This window comes from Micropterus salmoides, unplaced genomic scaffold, assembly GCF_014851395.1.
Source record: "Micropterus salmoides isolate LMB-PRFRI ecotype aquatic unplaced genomic scaffold, ASM1485139v1 Ms_hic_scaffold_22, whole genome shotgun sequence".
Lineage (NCBI taxonomy): Eukaryota > Metazoa > Chordata > Actinopteri > Centrarchiformes > Centrarchidae > Micropterus > Micropterus salmoides.
In genome coordinates, this window is record NW_024041373.1 from 5,777,177 (window position 1) to 5,800,281 (window position 23,105).

Here is a 23,105-nt window from a genome sequence, read left to right on the forward strand (position 1 = left end):
AACAGAGGATGTTTTCCATTACCCAAAAAAATATAGACAAGCCATCTGCTGGGACAAGGATAATCACTAAGTATTGCTGCGTGCAGGCATGAATGAGTGAGTGAGAAACCAGACTCTGAGTCAGAGAGCTGGTCCAGCATGGGGAACAGATAAGACACAAAAGGCTTATATCACAAGAGCCCTTTTCAGTTTCACTCTAATCTGAATACTGTTTCAAATAAATCCATCCAGAATCTTCTGAGAAGAGAGATAAAAGGGTGCTTCTCAGCAGAGCTGCAAAAGCATGACAAAACTAGTTCCCTAGTGGGCTAATATGAGTCAGTGCTTTGAGGGTTAAACCATGTTTTCAGTCCCCACATGGTTTCACATGCAAATTTCCAGTATACAAACATAACGTGGATGCACGTATTAGGCTACATATGTAAAATGTATATGTTAATAGGTCTACTTAGAAATAGGTCAATTTAAAATTGGACATAGAGGCCTGGATAAGTAATATATGAAGTGTTAAGGAAACAGTTTGCAGTGATGGACACATAAAGAAAAGCCATTTACACACTCATAGATTCACATGATGCTAAGATGCCTCAAAACATGGCTGTAAGAAGCTGCGCAATAATAGTGTCTATCCATCCATCGTCAACCGCTTATCCTGCGTACAGGGTCGCGGGGGGCTGGAGCCAATCCCAGCTGGCATCGGGCAAAAGGCGGGGTACACCCTGAACAGGTCACATACAGACAAACAACCACTCACACCTAAGGACAATTTAGGGTCACCAACTAACCTAGTCCACATGACTTTGGACGGTGGGAGGAGCACCCGGAGAGAAGCCACACAGACACAGCGAGAACAAGCAAACTCCACACAGGCCGGGGCACCCGGGGTTTGAACCCACGACCTTCTTGCTGTGAGGCAACAGTGCTAACCATGCCCTCAATAACAGTGTATCTTTGGTAATTACTGTATTTTTTTAAAAACATTTTAGGAGCACTGAAATCAGATTGTACATACACACAAGAACACAGCTCCTTTTCTTTCTCTTCCTATGCTGTTTCCAGGAGCCAGCTGGGGTCACGCTGAAGGTCACTGTGTCATAGAGAGGTCCATTGATAACAGCCAACAAACTGATCAGCAGTCTGCAGTAAGAATCACACGCACACATCAGATGAGCAGTAAAGCAGTGCATGATTCTATTAGACGTCTATCAGACAGGTCATGTTAACTAACTTTGTAGGTCAAAAAGGGCAAAGGTCAGCATGCTGACCTGAGGGTGACACATACTGTAATGAGTGTAATGTGGATGTCCTGACTGCGGTGGTGGTGGTGGTGTAATGACCTTAATTCCCATTTGTGTGTGTCTGTGTGGGACTGGGTGTGTTCGTGTGCTGGTAGAATTACAAAGACAGCACATTGTAAAAGACAGACTTTGTTTTTCAAGTATAATAAGGATCAATTCGTGGCTTTTAGTCACATTCATAGGGAAGTTAAAGGAGTGAGTTAGGTTTGAGTGCTTTGCTCATATATTAAACCAATTCGACTGTAAGGTTTTTATTTTTTGTATTCTCAGTTAACCCTTTACGGCCTTTAGCTATCTCTCTTATTTAGAACAACTTGTTTCATGTGTTTGTTGTAAAAATAAATAAATAAATAAATAGTCAATTATGCAAATACAAACGTTTTTGTAAAGTAATTGAAATATTTTGTTAAAAAGAGTTACTCAGTAAATCTAAATTAACTCAATCCCTAGATGGACCTTCTCTTCTCTCTCCATATTTTTTTTCTAGCCCTGTTCACATCATCTTCTTTCTTCGTGTGTATCTCCCTCTCTCCATCTCTTACCTTCTCTTCCTGGCACTCTCACCCTCCCTCGTGTGTTTCCGTGGTCTCATGATTAATTAGAACACACCAAGAGGAGAGGAGGGTGGTGTCAAGGTGGCCATGGCATCCAACTCGTCAGCGGGTGTGGCCTGAAAAGTCAAGAGAGAAAGAGGTGGTGTGATGTTTCCTATTGAACCACTATGTGTGTGTGTGTGTGTGTGTGTGTGTGTGTGTGTGTGTGTGTGTGTGTGTGTGTGTTCACAAAGATCATGTGGCTGTGTTTTTAGAGTGCAGTGATCCGGTCATATGATGATCAACACCTTAATACCACACATTACCAGTGACACAGAGAGGTAAGTGAACTAGTTTCAGCACATACGTACATTTACATAGCAAACCATATGCACAGTAGATGTTTTCAGAGACATTTAAAGACTCAATTTGGACTTTTAAAGGACATTTTTCAGTTTCTTGACATTTACTCCACAAAATATTGATGTTGATTTATCATAAAGATGCAATCAACAGATAATTAGTAATTAGTAAATTATTATGAGATAACTAATGTGATGCAAGTATGCATGATTATGATTTACTGTTACTGCTGCAGGTTTCAGTGTAGGTCTCCTGATGAAAATGTAGTTTGAGATACTTTTTCACTCTGACAACAATAAAAGTTTGGATAAGAAAAATGCTTATATGGTCTTCAGAACAAGATGTCCTTGACTTTGTGTACTTGACAGTGTTTGACACCAGCTGTCCTGGACTGTCCTGCTTTGGGTGACTCCACCCATCTGGTGTCCACAAGTTAAAACAAACACTGTGCGCTTTGCAAATACTGCCTGACCCACTTCCACACTGCAATGTCATGTGTGTGACAAAGTTCTATGTCATTTTACTGCACCGCCATGTTACTCAAGGAAATAGACTGATAGCGTGTGCATGAGTGCCGCTCAAGAAGCTGTTTGTGTGTAAGGGAGACCAGTCCCATTCGACTCATGGGTTTCAGGAAAGTCTATAAATGTTACGTGTCTAAAAGATGTGTTTTTGCGACGTAAGAATGTGGTAGTGTTCTTGTGTGTGTGTGTGAGCGTGTATGTCCTGAGGTAAACTAATTACCATGTGTTGCGATCAGCTGTGGGCCCTGAAGCCTGCAGGGAGAGTTCCTCTGTGGTCAGTTGACCCCGGCTGTTCTGTCTATCTCTTCCTCCCTCCCTATCTCTCTCTCTCTCACACACACACACCCACATGTGAACACTGTGAACTCAGTCACCCTACACATGCCACTCACTCAGGCACGTCGTGTAGAGGCCCTGTAACAGAGAGACAGGAGGAATATACATATATGCCTAGGCTGTCATTAAGTTCCATGCTGAACAAGCATAGAAAGACATTAAATACAGTTTTCCAGCCTGTGACTGTGTAGTAGGTTAGTGACCAGTGTTGGGAAAGTTATTCAGGAAGTGTAAAAAGTTACTTTCTCCTTTTTAAGACTCAAAAAGTAATAATTTTACTTAATTGATGCAGCACTTTTTGTAATTATTACTGTTTTGTAAATCACTTACACTACTAGTTACTGGGGAAAGAAATATTACAGTAACTGCTTACGCATTACTAAATTGTGGCTGATGGAGGGATTTGAGATCAAAATCCAGCCCCCACATTGCCATCCCACCCTCAAGAATTTTTCCCAGTAACCAAAACAGACAAACAAACAAACAAACAAACACACACACAAAAACAAACATTTATTTTAATTTGTTTTTCTCTTTTTCTTGTCAGTGTCCTAAATGGAGGAAGCTGTGAACACAGTGTCTCTGTTGCACCATCCACTTTTACTTAACCTTCCTTTGCCGGCGTAAACATTGCTCCACAAAAGAGGACTGTGTCAATTGTATGAACATAAAGTCGGTGCTTAAAGCCACCAAATTTGCAGCTTTCTCAAATATTGCACCATTGGTAAGAAGAGCAACATATGTAATGTTTGGTTCTACATGGAATTTTTGAAATATTTCTGCTCGCGGATGTTACTGCAGCTATTGTAGAGAGAGCATTATGTAAGATGTTTGCATCTCTTCTGTGTATTTATCCTGTTGTTGATAATAGTTCACATAGATCGTTTGTCTTATCCTAAGGGAAAAGCAAATTTATCCCCTCACTAATTAGGAGGACTTTGCTGTGTCAGCTTACATTTAGTTCAAGTACAAGCATGTGCAGATGAAGGACACTTTTACATGCACACACAAGCCTATGCACAAACACCTCTATTTCTAGTCAGTCAAGTTGTCGGAGGGCCGGGATATTTGCAGCTGTCATGGTTAAAAACACAGGGTCTGGAGCAGCGTAGCTAAATACTAACATGAAGGAATCCAGGCAACCACCAACTGACCTTTAACACACATGCACATGCACAACCACACCAGGCCTCTTTCCCACCTGCTGGGAGTGACTGTGTTGTCACCTCAGTAACCCTAAACCTGATCGAGGCTTGCCTAGCTCTCCCCCTCTCTTTCATGTGTTAAGTCTTTCACCCTATTATTGTCCCCCTGTATGTATAGATCAGTGTTCAACAGTCACTATATTTCATGTGAATTTCAATAACAACTTCAAAGGGGAACCAGTGACAGTTGACACTTACCATTTGCATTGCATTTCAGTCTGCACAAGGATCAAGCTCGAGATTTTTCTCGAACTTTATCGCTAGATAGAAAATGTGTTTCAAAAGCAATATAGTAGCAACTAATATAATATGACACATTGTCAGATTATAGTACAGAGGCTTGAAGTTGCATCACAATTCTAGAAACCGCATCTCACACCATAGGGTTCAGAATTGGATATCCATAAATTAGACAAACTGAGAAAAGGTTTTTAGTGGGTGTGTGTGTGTGTGTGTGTGTGTGTGTGTGTGTGTGTGTGTGTGTGTGTGTGTGTTAAGGTGTTAAGTTTTGTTTCAGATAGTAACCGTAGTTTCACGGCATTCTAGACACTTAGCAGAGTAGAAGTCCCAGAAGATGTCAACACCTGCATATCAAAACCTGATCATTTGTGTTTGGGGGCAGGTCTTTCACGCAGATCTAAGTTCTATCAAAGGCATATCATTAGGGGAGAAATTTTGAGAAAAAATAGTCCGCTGACATGGTGTCCGCTCATTTTCATGTTGAACAGACTGCTTCTGTAACGTGTGTATCCCTTCAAATAGTCAAAATATGTGCTAAAACTAACTTCTAAAAATTCTACGAGACCTTGAGAATGTTTTTGTCTTTTTGCTGGTGAGTAATCACGTTTTAAAGTTGTTAACTGCTCTGCTTGTACTCTGTGTTCTTTGTCAGTTCATTAAGTCCATTAAAAAGTGGTCCCACAGTAATGAACCTTGAATCATTACTGTAGCCCTGTCTCTACTTCATTTTTCATACATATTCTGTTATTTCTTTCTGAGCTCTTTGTGCTGCAGAAACTTCACCAGAAGTCACCAGAATTTGACTGAAGGTGTGAAAGCAGCTCTCAGGCTGTTTTGTCGCATCAATAAAAGTGCCCACTGCATAAGGGCCCACTAGAAGTCCTCAGCCTCTCTACAATGAGCCATCAGCTCTGCGCCTGGAAAGTAGAGATTGACAGAAATGTGGCTAGGAGTAAAATTAAGTGCTAGTGATGCGTACAGCTAGCATCTACCAGATATGTTAGCTTTTGTGTAAATTAATTGTGTAATGAAGTAGCAACTTTAAAATGAAAGCAACATTATGTAGTATTTTGATCTTAAAATAACAGCTTCCAAATCATTTTGAAGGTACACTGACTTGTAATAGGGTGAAAGGCACCACAACACATCAACAAAACTCATCAGCAAGCATACGATAAAAGAGTATAGAATGTACAACGTCAGAAGATGCTAGCTCAGTATTCCTATTGTGGATATCATGGCAGAGGCTGCGAAGAGACCGAAGATGTTGAAAGAAGTGAGGAAGAGAAAAAGAGAGTGTGACCAAGCAAGAGACCGGACAAGGGTAAATATCGGACTAGCTTTTACTCATTAGCGTGAGCTAAAAGAGCTGAAAGGATGCAAGCTGGCCTTTCTGTTGGACTGGGAAGTAATAATTTTTTGCTATGTCTTGTGTTGTTGCCTGTGTTAGCAGAGTTGTCGACTTATCATCTAACAATATAAGTCAGAGGTTTCACAGACAGAGGATTAGCCGCTAGCTATAAACCTGAAGTTTGTGTTAGCAAACTTACTACACACTGTACTTTGAACATTGGTAACGTTACTGCTGTCTAGCTTTGCTTGCCAACCAAGTTTCAGGCAACATTATGCTGCTGCTGGTGGAGAGCGGTGCCACTGTTGTGCCAGAGCCGGGCAAGAGGGAAGCCTAACCGGGCTCAATAGCCTCAATGTAGACATAATGTTAGCGAATTTCTGAATGAGGAAGATGTTGTCAGAGGAGCTTTTGGAAGAGAATAACAGAGTGACCAAGCAGAAAACATCAACATATTGACCCAGGGAAACATAGATTGAACATTTGACCTAGGGAAAACATTGCTGAGAACTTAAACCTTTTGAAAGGTCTCCTAATGTGTCATATTAAGAGGATATTTGCTGGGGCACATAGGACCCTGGGAGCATAGAATCCTGGGGACATAGAAACACTGATTTTCTCTCTCCCTCCCATTCAGCTGGCTGTAATGACGGTGAAGGAGGCTGAGGCAAGCCCTCCAAAGCAGGAGGAAAACCGCACTAGACAAACATGTTCTCTCACTGTTCCACACAAAGGCTCAACCAAAACCAATATAAATCGTTGAAAAATCATGCACCCTGTAAGGTACACACACGTACACTGGTCAAAAATAATAAGTAGTGTGACAAATAGCAAGATATCCACTCTCAACAAATGTAGCTCCTGAACTGTATGAAAGTTAGGCTTTTTAGAACCTACACTTATGAAAACAAGTCAAACCAGATGTAAAAATTGTTTTCCTGAATGTCCAAAATGTCTCTCCAGGAAAATAAGGGCTCTTCCATGGTTCTTTGGTTTTGTGAGTGGTTCTATATGGAGCTATAGTAACCTGTAATCTCTGATTTAAAAAGGCGTTTCAAATAAATAACTTGTGTAACCTGTTGCCCTTTCTAAAAAGGTTCTTTATAATACCAAAGTCTATTCTGCTTGAGGTCTAAAGAACTATTTTCTAGTACTACATAAAACCTTTCTTGTTCCTTGTGTAGGGACAGAATAAAAAAGAGATACAGCGAGGGAAATATGATAGAGAGTGAACCCAGTACTGTGGGGAAAGCCATGTGTTCCCCTGACTGCTGATGCACTGATAAAGACTGAATGGATGTGGTGTTGTTTTCACAGGGCAGTTGAATGCACTGTGATGTGACTGAGCCTAAGAGAGCTCAACTCTGTGAACCAGCATGTGATACATGGAGATGGACTTATTCCCATGATACCTCTGCAAAAGCAACAGCCTGGTTGGATAACTAGTTGGGACCTGTCACACATCCTCCACATTACCTACAATTGTCATGAAAAAGAAACAAAAGAAATGGTCACAAATAGTTGTAAGTAAATAATAATGTTATGTAATAATACAGATATATTTTTAGTTATATGTTATTTTTCAGTTCTTCAGGCAGCACCCATATAGTGAGATGGTGGTCACAGTTTCAGAGACAGATATCCTTAATACCTAAAACTGAAACTATCTGTGTTTCCACCACCTACCAGATGTAAAAGAGAAAATGTGTTAAGTGGTTTGTGTGAACTGGCACTTAAAGGTAATGGTGTGGAAAAGAACATTTAGTTGACCTGCATTCTACAGAGACCATTACTGAATCGCCTGAGGCAATTTATCAGACTTATTGCAGCTCCCTCTGGAGCCACAAAGGGTTTTATATAAAGTTTTTTTTTCACATATGCAGTAGTACTCCCCAAGACATGTAAACAGACGGTGTAGTTTCCCTTTTAGTTAGACCGGCCATCCCTCTTTTGAAACATGTAAAAGTGTATTTACTTTTGTGAGGTGCTCTTAACTGATACTATACATATTTAGCAATAAACTAACTTGGTAACCTCCCTGTTTACTTAAGGGGGCTATATGTAGATAAATAAAATATGTCACTTTTTTTTTGCCTGTTTATAAATGGGTTGTAACCTCACATTAAAATTTTAGTTAGTTTAGTTTAGATAACGCTAGCTTACTGGCTAATGCCGACCAGTTGCTGACATACATTGCAAAATGTTATGGATTGTTACATTACTACACCAGCTAATGTGATATGTGACTATTCTATGTACTGGTATTATTTCAAAGTGTTTATTTTTTTTAATTAAGTATTGAATTTAGCTTTCAAGAAATTATGGTGATGGAGTGTTTTTAGCTATGCTGAAACAAACAATGGAAACTACAATGATACATTGTAAATAAAGACTATCCAATAGGTTCTCAATAAATTTTTTCATTATCGTCCAATAAATCATCCAAAAAATTTAGCTGTGCTGACACTGCTGAGCCTCTGGTAAATGCAGTTAACATTGTCATGCAAAGACCATGGATTAATTCAATGTCAAGCTGATGAAAATATTACTCTTACTTTGCAATGGGAGTTTCTAGCATTAGGTGTCATGCTGTTTCCGTTGTGTTTGGCTCTTTTTTGGTTCCTCATTGCTAGACGCCACTGGAAACTACACATGGCCCCTTTAAGTTCGAGCTGCGTAAGAAAATACATAGAAAATTCTGTATTTAAAGGAAGGGAAACTATGATTGCCTGAATATCTCTTTGGATCAAAAATGATAATAATTTTATGCGAAGAAAATTGGACTTGGACTCGTGTTTCAATAAGATTTACCTGGGAAAATTACTCACTGACTGCTGCTTTTGTCTGCCTGATGCAGTGATGTTATAACAGATGTTAAAATGTAGATGCAAACTGCTATGCAAGAATATTTTGATCAGATCTTGTTAGAGACCGAGAACTGTTTGATCTCCCAGGCTGCTGTAACACACCATTTTATCAGATTCTTCTTAGTATTTATTCAGAACTGTAACCACTTCCTTCTGAGTTGAACCTTCACCTGCCAGGACCATGTTCTCATTCCCAGCAGAAACCAAACACACTCCAGCTGATAACAGTATTATTGGCTGAGGGCAGATATGACTTTAACCCAGAGACCTCTGGACGCTCGGGTGGGGGGAGGTCTGTTAGAGGTTAAAACTCGGTTGTACAAACATACAACCCCTCTACACACACAAACCCTCAGAAACACACACACAGACAGAATAGCGACAGTAGGTGTGCGTTTGACGCGACTAACAGATGTTGCTGCCTGGTTCCAGCTGTTCCCTACCTGGCTCCTCAGGTTAGTTGGGTGGTGTTCGGCCCTAATGACACAGACACATATGCTTGCACACACTCATTTGCACACTCACTACTACAGTTATCACACCAGCTATCTCTGACTCACCAGATTTATGTGTTGTTTGCCAGCACACACAAACACAGCAGTATTTCGACTTGTTTATGTGTTTGTGTGTGCGGGACGGGGTTGTGTTTACCATTTGGAGGAATGTACAGTATTTGGTAATGTGAAAAGCAGCCCTCAGTGGCCAGGAGTCGTACAAACACACTCTGTTTTATCGGATGGGCCTGAGATTCCTCTGTGGACACCCAGGGGCATGAGTGAGGAATTTAAACACTTTAACATGCTGTCTCACTGTTGGTGATCTAATACTACTGTGTGTGTGTGTGTGTGTGTGTGTGTGTGTGTGTGTGTGTGTGTGTGTGTGTGTGTGTAGAAAACAAATGCCAACTAATTTTTGTCTCACTGAGTCTATTCATTGACACTACTATAAAGATTGTAAGTAAAATTAATCCAAGTACTATATTTATTTGAATACTGATTATTCACTATAATAGAGGACTGTATCTGATCTATGATGATTGATTACTGACATCTCCTTTTATTTCTTACCAGGTTTCTTCTGTTTCCAGGTCACATGAGTATCCGTGTTCATTTCATCATGTGTACAGTTTCTGTTTGCAGCACTTGTGTGTTTTTAAGTGTCAGTGTACAGTAGTCTGCTTGGACAAAGACAGCCCGTCGGTCTTATTGAATCTGGTGCAGATCAGCAACGTGACCACCTGTGTCTCTTATCATGTTACTCGGCGTGCATGTGAACACATGAACACATTATTCTTTATGCAAGAATCTAGGTCAGTGTTGCAACCAGGAGTACAGCAGGGCAGGAGTGAAATCCTGACATGAGGTGAAACTTACCCAAATGGTCACAGCATTACAGTTGCCAGTGTTTACAACTTTTTGTTACATTATTGAAATTGCTCTTTCCCCACTGACAGCTTCAGTTGCATCTCCAGCTGTCCAATCTGTCTTTGAATTTCCTCTTTATGTTTTGTTCCTTTTCTCCTTACGTACTAAGGATTTGTCTGAGAGTTCTCTTGTTTTCCTAGAGAGCTTGAGCTGGGTCAGGAACCACAGCTTTGGAGTAAGCCCTCTAAAGCCCATTGAGAAATTACATGTGATATCGGGCTTTACAAATGAACTTGACTTGACTTGTCATCGTCAGAACAGTTATGATGAGAAGCTGTTTTCCCTCTAGACCTGGTTGAATAATACATGCCTTTATTAAAGGCTGTCAGTGACACTGTTATCTTTAGCCTGAAGCTGCTGACAGTAGATTTTTTTGCAGCAGTAGTAGCATAAAACTCAATGAAAAAGTTAATGTTTCCCTTAGGATTTGATTACTGGTAGAAAGAAAAAAATGGGATGAGGCACTAAAACTCTTCATAGACAAAAAAAATACATGATTTGTAATGTTGGCTATTTTCATAATGTGCAGCACAAAAGAGAAAGACTATACTGCAATAAATATCATTATGATATACATTTCTTATAACCCTTTTTATGACAGTATGATTACTGGTATAATCTGTCAGCTCCGCTTTGGCCTCCACCAACTCCAGAGGAAAATATGTGGCGCTGACACTGCAAAATGCTCCACTATGTTCATCGGCTAGTCGCTTACTTTGTCATTTGGTGTTTTATTACATTTTAACATATCTGTATCATGGAATGAAAACCTGACATGACACTCAAAATGGTGAGCATTACCTTGGCCATTAACGCTGGAGTGGTTGTGTGCTCTTTAGCTCTACCTTATTCCTCTCACACAAAGTCTTCACACATTTTGCCTCTTGGCCTCAGTTGCTCTGACAGCCTCACTTCTTCTGGAAAGCCTTTTACAAGAGCGTAATATAACCCATCAGTAAATTTCAAGCTCAGCGCTGGAAACTACCTCTATGAAGATTAATTCACATGCCAAGATGTTTGACAAGGAATTAATGCGGAGCCCAATGAGTGGCTATAACACTCGGCAATGAATGACTTCATACATGTCTCCAGAAATGAAAAAAAAAAAGAAAACGTTATTTCAAGTTTATCTAGCACTCCTCTAATAAACAGCAGCAGAGGAAAAGGGCTTTAATTGGAAGTTCTGGCCCAGTTGAGGGCGCTGGGAAGCAGCAAAACGTGCCGCTGTGTAAACACACAGTGACAGATTTGCCACTTTATCAGCAGAGAGATCTCAAACCTCTCATTTCCTCTGGAGATCAGGAGTCCCTGAGGATTTCATTGTGGATATGAGACGAGGAGGGTATGATGTGCTCTCCCATCAATATTATTTCAGCGATATATGGTTGTGAATGCCTCCAGCTGGAATTCACTAAACTCCCCCAAACAGCGACAGTCCAATCATACTAGGCATGGTTGGCCAGTCAAGCTTTGGATTTCTCCACATGTTAAAGCGGTGTGCACAGGGCTCTGAACTGAGCGATACCTGGCATTTAAAGACTTAAGAGGATGGCGTCTTTTTTAATCTTTCCAAAAGCAAAAAAGACAAGAATGGATAAAACTGTGTGTAATCCCCTCTAATGAAAGATGCAATTCTTAGCATGTCTAATATGCTAATGAGCACAATGGTGGCTCCGTCCTGCCCTTTTTAAATTTAGGGATATTTTAAGCAACGCCAGCAATGTTTCCCAAAACAGTGTTAGATTTCCCATATACAGTTTAGTTCAGTTTATCTGTTATCAGTCCTCATCCTAAAGGCTTTTTTTCTTGTATCGTAGTGTCACATACTGTTTGAAAAAACAAGCAAGCATGCAAGCAGCCAAACAAGAATATATTAGATCAGCTGGGTAGGTCTCTATTCACTATTACAATCATTAAAAAGCAAAAACAGTAGGGTTAGCTAGTGTTAGCTAACTAACATTACATTAGGAACAATACACAGCCAACATTTTTCTGGATTTGTTTTAGGTTTTCAAAAAAGAGAATAAACCTAACTTGTGATTGTAATTATGACAAGTGCCCCAGGAACAGTGTTTGACCATATCTTAAAAATACAGCAAAAAGCTAGAAAATGACACCTTTCGCATACGAGTCAATGGAGCGCAGCCATGAAAGTGTCGGACCACAGTTAAAGCGAGTCCTATACTGCAATGTGATTGGCCAGCTGCATGTTCGGGGCGTGGCTAAGAAAAGGGTCAATTACAGAAGCAAGCGTCATTGGAAGGTTGTTGGTTCAGTAGTTAGTTGTTACAGTTATCATTGTTCATTCTATCTTGTGACTTGCTTTCAATAAATGGGGTTCAGAAGTTTCCAAAACATTGTCTCTTGGAAATGAATTTACATAAGGTCTGGCCCTGGGTAAATAAGTGATGTTTTGTACCAAAATGACACACACCAAGGAATGAGAGAGGCAGATTGTGATTTTGGTCCCAAATCATAAATGCTTTGGTCCTACTGACTCACCGTCTGTAATTATATTCATTATCGCCATCAGTTAGTTATAACATGCCAAATTTCTCATTGTCATGCCTGGTTTCTGGTTTAAGCTTGTACTCAATTTTATGAACTTATATTGCCAGTGGGAGTGAAACTAGCCTTGTTTTTGTAACAGTTTAAAATCTTAAATAAAGGTGGAAGAAGGCAGGTTTCTGTCTCATGCGACTCAAGAAGCATGATTTATGAATGAGTGAATAGGATTACAAAAAAATAAAGAAGCAAAATCCTCTTTCCTTTGTAACATCCACTTCTCTGTTTAGTTTGGATTTCAGGCCATTCTGACTGTTTGTTTATGTTGAGTCACCTTTTGAAATTAGAGATTATTAAGGTTAGTTCCACTAGCTACAGTAACAACAGATGTGTGTGTGTGTGTGTGTGTGTGTGTGTGTGTGTGTGTGAGAGAGAGAGAGTGTTGCTGTGTGTGTCCAACATCTCTCAATGGTGGAATGCACCATTGAGAGATGTGTGACTGTTGCCGGCTAAACTTCATGGGAAACAACCAACGGCGTCCGCTGTTCACCTTGGAGAAAGTCCCGCGTGGCGCTCACCAAAAAAAAACCAAACCCCTGAATGGCTCCACACAAGCCCAAGTTTGAGATTGATCATTCAAATAAACATGAGTTTGTTTATAAAATGAAATCTATCTTTATTTACAGTAAACAGAGGTGTGTGTATGCATAGTCCCAGATGCAAAACACACACAGAAACAGATGCACATAAGGAGGCTGCAAATGAGCGCGGGAGGTGTGTTTTCTCGCTCCCCGATGGTGTTTGAGTAAGCAAGTACACACATACACAGGCTTAACTCAGTGTGTGTGTTTGCTTGTATGTGTGTATTGCTGCAGATAACTCCCCCTCTCTGGTGTATGAATGAGTGTCCTGAGAGTGCTAGATAAAGGTGGTCTGTGCTGCAGCTCTGCTTCACTGACCCTTAAAGGGGGCATTGATGGCAGGACCGGCCGGCTGCTGCAGCTCCTGGACCTGCATCCGCCTCCAGCACACCGGCAGAGGATGGATGAAAGGGGTGGGGGCGTGGGGGGTGTCAGGGGGTTGGGATAGTAGCAGGTCTGAGATCTGTGCAATAAAAGTCCTAACAGTGAGTTTGTGAACATGGCGGAGGCTGCCAAATATCAGTTCCGTTAGTGTGCAAACACAGCCGAGACCTCCGGTATGTGAGGCCACCACGGGTTTACTTGTCCTGCACATGGACACACATGCAAACAGCTGTTGTAAAGCCTGAATGGGGTTTTAATGGCCAATACAGATACAAGTATTTTTGTTCTGATATTCAACTGCCATGGCTGGATTAATCTGCAAGGAGCCCTGGGCCAAAAATGAGCAGGTGGGCCCTTGTTAGGCCCCATTTCTTCGACCCTATATGCAATATGCAATGCCATTTGTTCAACACAAGCACATTTTTGGAGTATGTACAAAACTGAAATAATGAAAGTCTAGATTTTGAAAGGACCCAACTTGAGGCCCTTATCATGTCAGGTGGTAATGTGCTGTATTGGTGCAAATTCCCAAACCCATTTTCAATTAAAGTAGCACACACCAGTTGGCAAACACAGTAAGCATGAAGCTTTCAGGGTCCATGGAGCTCCGGGGATCCAGGGCCGTTGCCTGCTTTGCAACAATGGTGACCCAGCCTCATCAACTCCAACAACCTCAACCAACTGACTGCATTATTGAATCATGGATAAAGATAAGGACATTAGCAGGTTTGATACACTTACAGTATGTATAGGTGGTCCTCAGTTATCATGAATTGTATGTTCCTGAACCAAATATGCATTCACTTTCTTGCCAAGAATTGAGACAATGATGTGATGATGAAGACCACGGGCTTAATGCAGCCGGCTTTCTTCAACATGTGTTCATCCACCTCTTTAAAATGAAGAAATCATGCTGCTTCCTGTTCAGTCTGAACGCACCATTACCGTGTAGTATGACAGTGACTGATATCACTACAAATCACAATGTCACAGATTTGATCCCTGCATAAACTAGTGAAGTGTTACCAACATATCACAGGTTACACCAGCTGTTCACAATAACAAATGCAATACTCATGCTGAATCATAGAACAGGATTTGACTTAAACCATTGTGGCTTTCATCATCACGCGACTATGATGAAACTCTCTAGCCAAAGAAGAATAGATGTGTGGTTATGTTGAGAAATGAAACAGGGCAATCTAATGAGCTCAGTGGAAAAAAATGAATCACATTAGAATGAGAAGTAGAAACATCATTAGTGAGCACACAAACACTCATTTCCTCCGGCTGGCCAGCAGATTATATCAACATACGGCTTTTGTTTGAAAGTTGCAGATATGAAATATGGACGTGAGTAAGTGCACTGCAACTTGACAGAGAAGTACTAAGCGACACCCCTTCTCCTCTGTTAGTGCATACAAACACACATACAGAGATACACACGGCCTTAGCAGCACCACATCCGGGACTAGGTGAACCATAGCACCTCTAACTTTCTGCCAGATGCAGGTCAAACCTCAAAGGCGCTCTGAACTCTCTACCTCTTAGAGCCAGAGCAGCCTCCATACCTCATTTTTTATTTCATGTACTAATGAAGTTTCGTAATGTATTCATACTGCCTTAGTGGTGCTTAAGTGCCATGACTTTGTATGAATGGTTGACATTGACACACAAGGATAATAAGAGTCTACATCCATGGTAGCAGCTATAAGGCTTTGCTTAGGTATACCAGTACTTAACTAAATGCTAACATCAGCATGCTAACATCCTCACAATGACAATGCTTATGTTGATGTTTCAGGTATATGTTTACCATGTTCACCAACTTTGCCAACATGAGCAAATTACGATTGGTCATAAACCAAAGTACTGGACAAATTAAAAGGTTGACCTGATGGGCTTTATGTGAAAAGTTAAGAGATCATCAAAGTTAGTACAGTTTAAAGTGAGGGCACCATGAAGTCTGTACCAAATCCCATCTAATAGTTGAAAAACTTTCACTAAAACCAAGAATGTCAACCTTAAGGTGGCGTTAGAGCAAACATCAGTAGGCATCTTCTGGGGTCCATGAACATCTCAAAACGTTGTGGCAGTCCATCAAGTGATGAAAGTGAAAACTTTGACCCGCTGGTGCCCTTCCTACAACCACGCTGCTTGCATAGCTAAAAAAAAAAACAGTCCACAACCTTCCAAGTACCATTCATTTTATCTGAGTACAACATAATGTTCTCTGATTAAATAGAAATAATACAAAGCATAATGTTCCAGACAGGAAATGATACATCAGGCACTAATTACCAAGGAAATGCAAAACGAGAGTCATACAATGACAACAACATGCAGTACAGTCCAGTATGCATACCAAGAAATAATAATATGATTATTATTTAGCAGGTGTGCGTCAAAGAACGATTTAATAAGAAGCATGAGTTAAACAACTGAATATGTTTAAGAAATGTCACTGGACTAATTAGAAAAATGGTTTTGTGGTTGAAGTTTGTAAGCGCAAAGGTATTCATGTCGTATGAAAGACACTTCCTTCCCCTGGTCTCTGCTATAAACATAAGGCATGATGATTATATTATACAGTAGGTCTTTATGAGATGTTGTATAGTGTGGTGTGGATATGGTGATCATAAAGAGTGTTAGCAGGCCCTCTGTCTAGCTGCATGACAATCTGAGCCTGGCCCTGAGCCTGGGTAATCACGGAGTGGCCGGGCCCATTCACAACGCCAGCTATACCCGTCCCACACAGCCACTCACTCAGCATAGTTATGCTATTTGTACAGTATAAACATTTTGGATGATTATATGTAATTACCCGGTGCAGCACGGGTGCATGGACATCCACACACACACACACACACGGATGGACTCTCACAAACCTGCACAATGACCTGAGGGATTCTCTTCCATGCTGAAAATTCTTTACTTATAAGGCAAATGAAAGATGTCAGGTACATGCTCAATGCCAAGTACCTCTCCAAATAAACACCCCTTTTAAATATTTTCATGTCAATCTCCCCACTTACTGCCACACTCCATAATTCTACTCCTTTCTCTCTCAATCTCTGCTCTCTCAAACCACAGTGCTGACCGTGAAGTTTCATTCATCACAGCAAGATCTCATGTATGGTTCACTGTCTTTAACGCCATTGGTCAGAAAGTGTAAGTAGGTCAAACACACGCAATGTCAACACACATCCCGGCATTCTCTTCTTCCGCCTATACTGCATTATCGCCCTCCGAGCTCGACTGCTGCTCACGTATTTTGAGGCCACTCCTGGTCTAAGTAAAGCCCCTTACTAAACTAGACAGGACATGTAAAATTTTACAGCTGCGTCTCTCTAATTCATGCCTGCCCTCTGTCTCTTCCTTTTCACCATGTGAAAGTTTCAGACCGTTGTCATGTTGGGCTGCAAAAGCTGAGCAGAGTGAGTGACACATTCAGCACAAAGACAGTGATTGTGGTTTTCAGGTCCTTCTCTTACATCGGTACTTGAACTGTTTTATATATATATATATATATATATATATATATCAGATCTGTTTTCAAAGCTGCTAGCTGTCACAGCGATATTATAGACAGCTTTAACATTATGATTATTATCATAAACACTACTATAAATATCTGTACCATTATTCATTCAGTCTATAGCAACATTACCTTTACTGTCTGTACGTCTGTGTGTGTATATTGTGTAGGCTCTCTCTCTCACCCCCAACCGGTCGAGGCAGATGGCCGCCCACCCTGAGCCATGGTTCTGCTCGAGGTTTCTGCCTCTTAAAAGGAAGTTTTTCCTTGCCTCTGTCGCCTAGTGCTTGCTCTTGTTGGGTTTCTGTAAATAACATTGGTCGGAGTACGGTCTAGACCTGCTCTTTTATGAAAAGCGCTCTGAGATAACTGCTGTTGAGTCATTTCTTCAGCTTCAGGGGAAGTAAAACAGGGCTCTCGAGTTTTATCAAAAGTTTGGAGTGAGATTACATCTGTTAGAGGAGGAGTCACTCAAATATGTGCAGCAGCAGCCCCTCGGCCCCACCATATAACAGTAGGTAAATCTGATAAAAAAAAATAATAATTCTGGTCCTTTCCTTAGTTTTAGTTAGCCAAAGCTAAGCCCAGTGGTGGACATTAATAAAGTACATTTATGCACTGTAGGCCCTACTTAAGTACAAATTAGAGGTATGTGTACTTAACTTGAGTGTTTTCTTTTCATGCCATTTTCTGCATCTACTTTTTAACTGAAGTAAGTAACTAAATAAAGTAAAATCCAACATAAAGTGTCTTAGTAAGGTTTTGTGCCGCTAAGGATCCAGAACAGCTTCAGTGCTCCTTGGCATAGATTCTCTGAAATCTACTGGGGTGATGAACAAAGATATCCCCACATTTTGTGTTTTGTCTAACATGTCGCTCTGAAATCTCCCATGGGTGTTCAACTGGTTTGCAATCTGGTGACGGTGAAGGTCATAGCATTCACATCAACTCCATACTTTTTAGTTAATTTAGTGACCCCTCTGGAAGTATTTGTTATGCTTTGTTTTTATTTTATTTTGTCACCTTTCTGTAGCTCTACAGGGAATAAATAGACAGAGAGTTAAATCTATTTTTTAAATGTAGAATGCAGTACATGCACATTGTATGGTCAATTATTTTATAACCTTCATTGGTCAATGGATAATTCGCTTTTTCATGCATGGATTTGGAAGATTTTCTAGCAGATTAAATGGCAGCCACTAATATTCTGACCTCTAAAATAAAGGAGCAAGAGACTGAATTAGACCCAGGTTAGCATGTGTGTGTACCTCATTTACCATAACACAGTAAAACTTCCGCCCCAGCACTCAACCTGGGCTGCATGAATATGGAAACATTTTTGCCTAAAAATGGGGCTGGGTCCTTAATTAATGGTATTTACACTGTCTGTATTATTTACATTGGAAAAGGAGTAAAGAAAACATGTTTTATGAGAATGTTCCTGCAAAGAAGTGATGTCAGCGCCACAGCCTCGTATACAGGGTGGGGCGAGGTAAACAAACACTTCTCCCATCTTTCTCTCTCTGTCATTTGCAGGGGTCAGAGAAGGTAGAGTGAGGGACGACCACCTCTCTGTTCGCTGGCTCTCTCTGTTGATTCATAGATGGAGCTCAGAGCCGGGGCCTGAACAAGAGCCAGGGGCCAGTGTTTGTAAACTGTGGAGAGACCAAGGGAAGTACCTCATCCTACACATTCACACACGCACACACACACATACACACGGTTGAGGGTTTAAACTGTGTGAGGACCAAGAGAAGCATCTCATCTGCATTGCTCACACACACACATGCATGGAGGAGCCACAAGCATTGGCAGTAAACACTCAGGCCTCTCACAAGATGCTCTGTAAATATTTACAGCTCGGCAGGCGATGAGGGGAGAGGAACATGGCAGACCAAGCAGCGGCGGCCGAACGTGACCAGCCTCAGCCAACTACCTCGTACATCCCCACGCTCTCCACCCCCCACTGCCTCTGACCATCACTGGACTTCAAATCCACTGGACAAACAACATCACCTTATTCAGCATCTGTGCCCTGTGGCTTACCCTGGCTTTGCTTGCGGCAGCTGAGGAGGTCACCTCAGCGTGGGGCCAGAGGCTGCTTCCTGAAAATAAAGTGAAGATCACAATAAGAGAGGCAGTGGTAAGCTTAGAGTTAATGTAAACCATGACCTCCTGTCAGTGGTCATTCTGAGGTGAATGGCTAGGAAAAACAAAAAATGTATATAGTGTATATATTCAGTCTTTCAGAATAGTTGAGACTTGACGCTTCGACAGAGAGACATGCTTTTTGTTATTATTGCCAAATAACAATGTTATATGGTATATAATATGGTAAAGTGCAAAGTTGCAAACAACTTCATTCTATATTATTATATTACATTAATACTTTCTGTACTATGCCATTGACCAGTCTGATTAGATTTTCTACCAAGAACTCAAATATGGTTTGATAAGATAACAGCAGCAACCAGATATCATTCTTAGACAATAACTGAAATTTTGTTCTTGTGAATTTAACTTAAAGGTGAAAGTAAAGTAAAAAAAACTACATATAGCCATATGTAGTTTTTTACTTTTCACTTTTTATTGCCTATTTGTGAATAGGTTGTAACCTCACATAAAAATGAACCGCCTGCCTGCTTTCTCTGTCACCCATTCTGTACATGAACGTTACTAACTACGGTCTACCAGTTAGACCTATACTAAAGTGTGGCAACAATTTAATTTATAATATTCAGTGTTGCTCACTAACTGTTTTCATTATCATCCAATAATTTTTGCTATGCTGACATTGCTGAGCCTCTCTGGTGAAAGTCATGCAACACCAGAAATATCATGTCAGCTAAATGCAGTCAGTGTAACATTATCATGCAACGACCATGGATTAGTTCAATGTCAAACTGATACAAATATTACTGTAACGTTGCAGTCGGAGTTTAACTGAGTTTCCAACAGTTTGTGTGTTGGCCACTGTTTTGGCTCGCTCGTTAGTTCGAGCACACACTTTTCGAAAGTAGTGGTTGCAATCTGAAATCTCACCGCTTGAGGCCACTGAAAGCTACACATGGCATGTGGCAATTACATGATAATAACCTGTTTGATTTCCTTTTATTTCTTTGATTCATTTGTTTAAAACATGCATTAATAGTTTTTTGGGCCACTAAGAGACAGTGCAACAAGTTGTAAACACAACACTGGCATATAAATGTTATGGTTATGGCGATCCTTTTAGCAAACAGTTCCCTATTTACACATTAAGTAGACGCAGAACAACATTAGCATTAATTTGGAATCGTGTTTCTGGTCACCTGACAAATGTAAGCTAATATTCACTCTAACTTTAGCCCTGTTTTAAACTCCACCAACTCCAGAGGGAAATATCTGTCCCTTTAAATGCTAAATGCTCCACTACCTTAATAAGCTAGTTGCTAACTTTGTCTCTCTGCTATTTGGTGCAGGATTGACAGCATACAGTGAGTTTTATTGCTGAAAACAGCTGAAAACACCTGAAAACGGTGTTAATGAGAGTTGTGAGACAGAAGCAAAACAATAAAGTTGCAAGTTATGAAGCATAAACAATAAGCTAAACTACGCTAGCTAAACTAGGTCAGGCGATAATTCTCTGTGGGTTTGTCCAGCTTACATTACATGTAGTCAATAGACCTATTCATTGGTAATCTTTAAAGACATCACCATTAAGTAAAGTAACTGACAGAGAGTGGAATGGAAACACAAACAGGAAACAGCAAAAGATGTTTCCTGGTGAGGTATAATGTGTTTACATATCTTGTAACTTTCGTGATAATATAACTCAAATGTTTGTGACATGCTAAATGCAGTGTAACAGTGGCACAAGTACAGAGGAGTCAATAAGTCAGTGAACTGAATTAGTAATGTATATCTAAAGTTTGCTAACTTTAGCAAACATTAGCCACCATCAAGACCAAGTAATACTAAAACCCCAGAGTGTATTACAAGTTACAGACTTAACATGACTCCTGCCTCAGGAACCAGATTGCTTAAGGGATTCATTCCATTATACTATAATCTACTTTCTTGTCTGTTTTTTTTTTTTTGGAAGCTTTCCTATTGGCCTTAAGAACGACTGAGATATCACCTGCCTTTTTAAAGTCTGAAGTTACAACATTAATCAAATAAGCAACTTAGCTTCTAAAAGAACATTATATTCTTTTTCATAGTCTGACAGCTCTACATTTTTTTTTTAACCTTGTAGTAGTGCCATTTGGAAGTTGTATTTTGAATCCTTAATAGTGTCACATATTTGGCAATCAAATATGAGCATACAGAAGGGAATTTTAAGGGTTCTTCACTGATTTATGACAACAGTGACTCAGGGCCCTGGAAAGGAGATCGTGTGGTGGTGGTGATGTCTTTAGGGGGTTGTCCCTGCTAAATGAGAAATTATATATTTTCACTTTAATTACAAGTAGCAATTATACCTCATTAAAGATAGGACGATTTCACTTAAATCTCTGTAATCTTCTACATCATTACTTAATCAACAAAAACACAACCTGGGGGAATATTGGACCAAATGGAGGGTTATGGCCTTATCTGAGTGTAATTGGGGGTTTGTGACAAAACATGATTAATAACTTCTGCTCTCCACTTTCTATCTGGCAAACTGCCACCCATCTGGCACCCATGTAGGCCAAAACAACATCTAAAAACTATGCGCTATTACTACTTGACCCCAGGTCTGAGCTTAGCATGCCAAAACAATACCAGGACGAGCTGAGCTTCCCATTGCAGCAGTGGAACACAAATAGTAACTTCTAGAAGCCGCCACTACAGAGGAGAAGGGAAACTGAAGTAGGAGGAAAAACAGCAGGACGAAGAAGAGGTGGAAATGGGTGGTGGCCAGGAAGTTTGACTCTTCCTGTCCTAATCACAAGCCAGAGAGTGTTTCCTTTCATTGTAGGAGCTCCAGATACATTAACCAGCAAGACCTCTGCGTGCGCACACACACACACACACACACACACACGCACCACTACATACACATACTTACATAGATAAAGTTAATATTTTATAGACATAACATATATGAACGTTAACACACTAAATCAAACATTATATGTGGGTTTGTTGATTGACATACTGAGCCACACACACTCATACTCCCCGCACACACTGACTCACAGGTACGTAGATCCTACTTGGCAGGACCCGGCGCATTGTGCAGCCCTTTGGCTCTGCTCTGATAAACACTTCATTATGAAACCCTGAGGACACAGTAAATATTTGCCGGGGCCCTTATCAGCCTGACTTATCTTGGCGTGAACTCCAGGCACCACATGACTTCTGGGCCCTTTATTTTCTTAATGCCTTTGCTACCACTGATAACTTCACAAAATAGCCTGCAGAAAACAGTCCTTCTTTGAAAGTCTCCTGGAAATCAAGGCACCACAATAGCAGCAGCTTTACACTAAAATGTAGGCCGGGGCTTTCATTTGGTTTTGACATGACTGAATATGTGCAGGGGATGGCTGTATGTTGTCCTGCTATGGGCTGTTGAGTTGCAAACTTCACCACTCTCCCTGTTTACCTGCTCAAGTGACTGATAGTAGAAACACATTTACAGCTGCAGAGTTAATCAGTTATGGCTGGTGTTCAGTTCCAGGACTGATCCATCCATCTCAGCCTGTCTGACCTCAGTGCTCAGCGATATCACTGACAATAAGGCTTTCTGATTGGTTACTTTGAAAGACTCATGAGTGAAGCAACATGTAGGATTATTTGGATTGAAGCGCATGGATTTGTCACGCCTATGAGCAATCAATCCAGCTGTAAACCTATAGAAATACTATGTAGAATCCTATTAGTCAGTGGTAGAAAGTACTTTTACTCAAGTTCTGTACTAATTTTAAGG

The 23,105-nt window shown here is 40.6% G+C and overlaps 2 long non-coding RNA genes across 2 annotated transcripts; one reads left to right on the top strand and one right to left on the bottom strand.

Annotated features, from left to right (window-relative positions):
* Positions 1-884: 884 nt before the first annotated feature.
* On the bottom strand, positions 885-4,775 carry LOC119917404. Its single transcript, XR_005447271.1, has 3 exons — positions 2,939-4,775; positions 1,841-1,968; positions 885-1,137 (listed from the first exon to the last, which is right to left on the bottom strand). It is a non-coding gene; the product is annotated as an uncharacterized LOC119917404 (long non-coding RNA).
* A 4,031-nt stretch (positions 4,776-8,806) lies between these two features.
* Positions 8,807-13,305, top strand: LOC119917399. The gene is made up of 2 exons (XR_005447267.1): positions 8,807-9,172; positions 9,609-13,305. It is a non-coding gene; the product is annotated as an uncharacterized LOC119917399 (long non-coding RNA).
* The last annotated feature ends 9,800 nt before the right edge of the window (positions 13,306-23,105 follow it).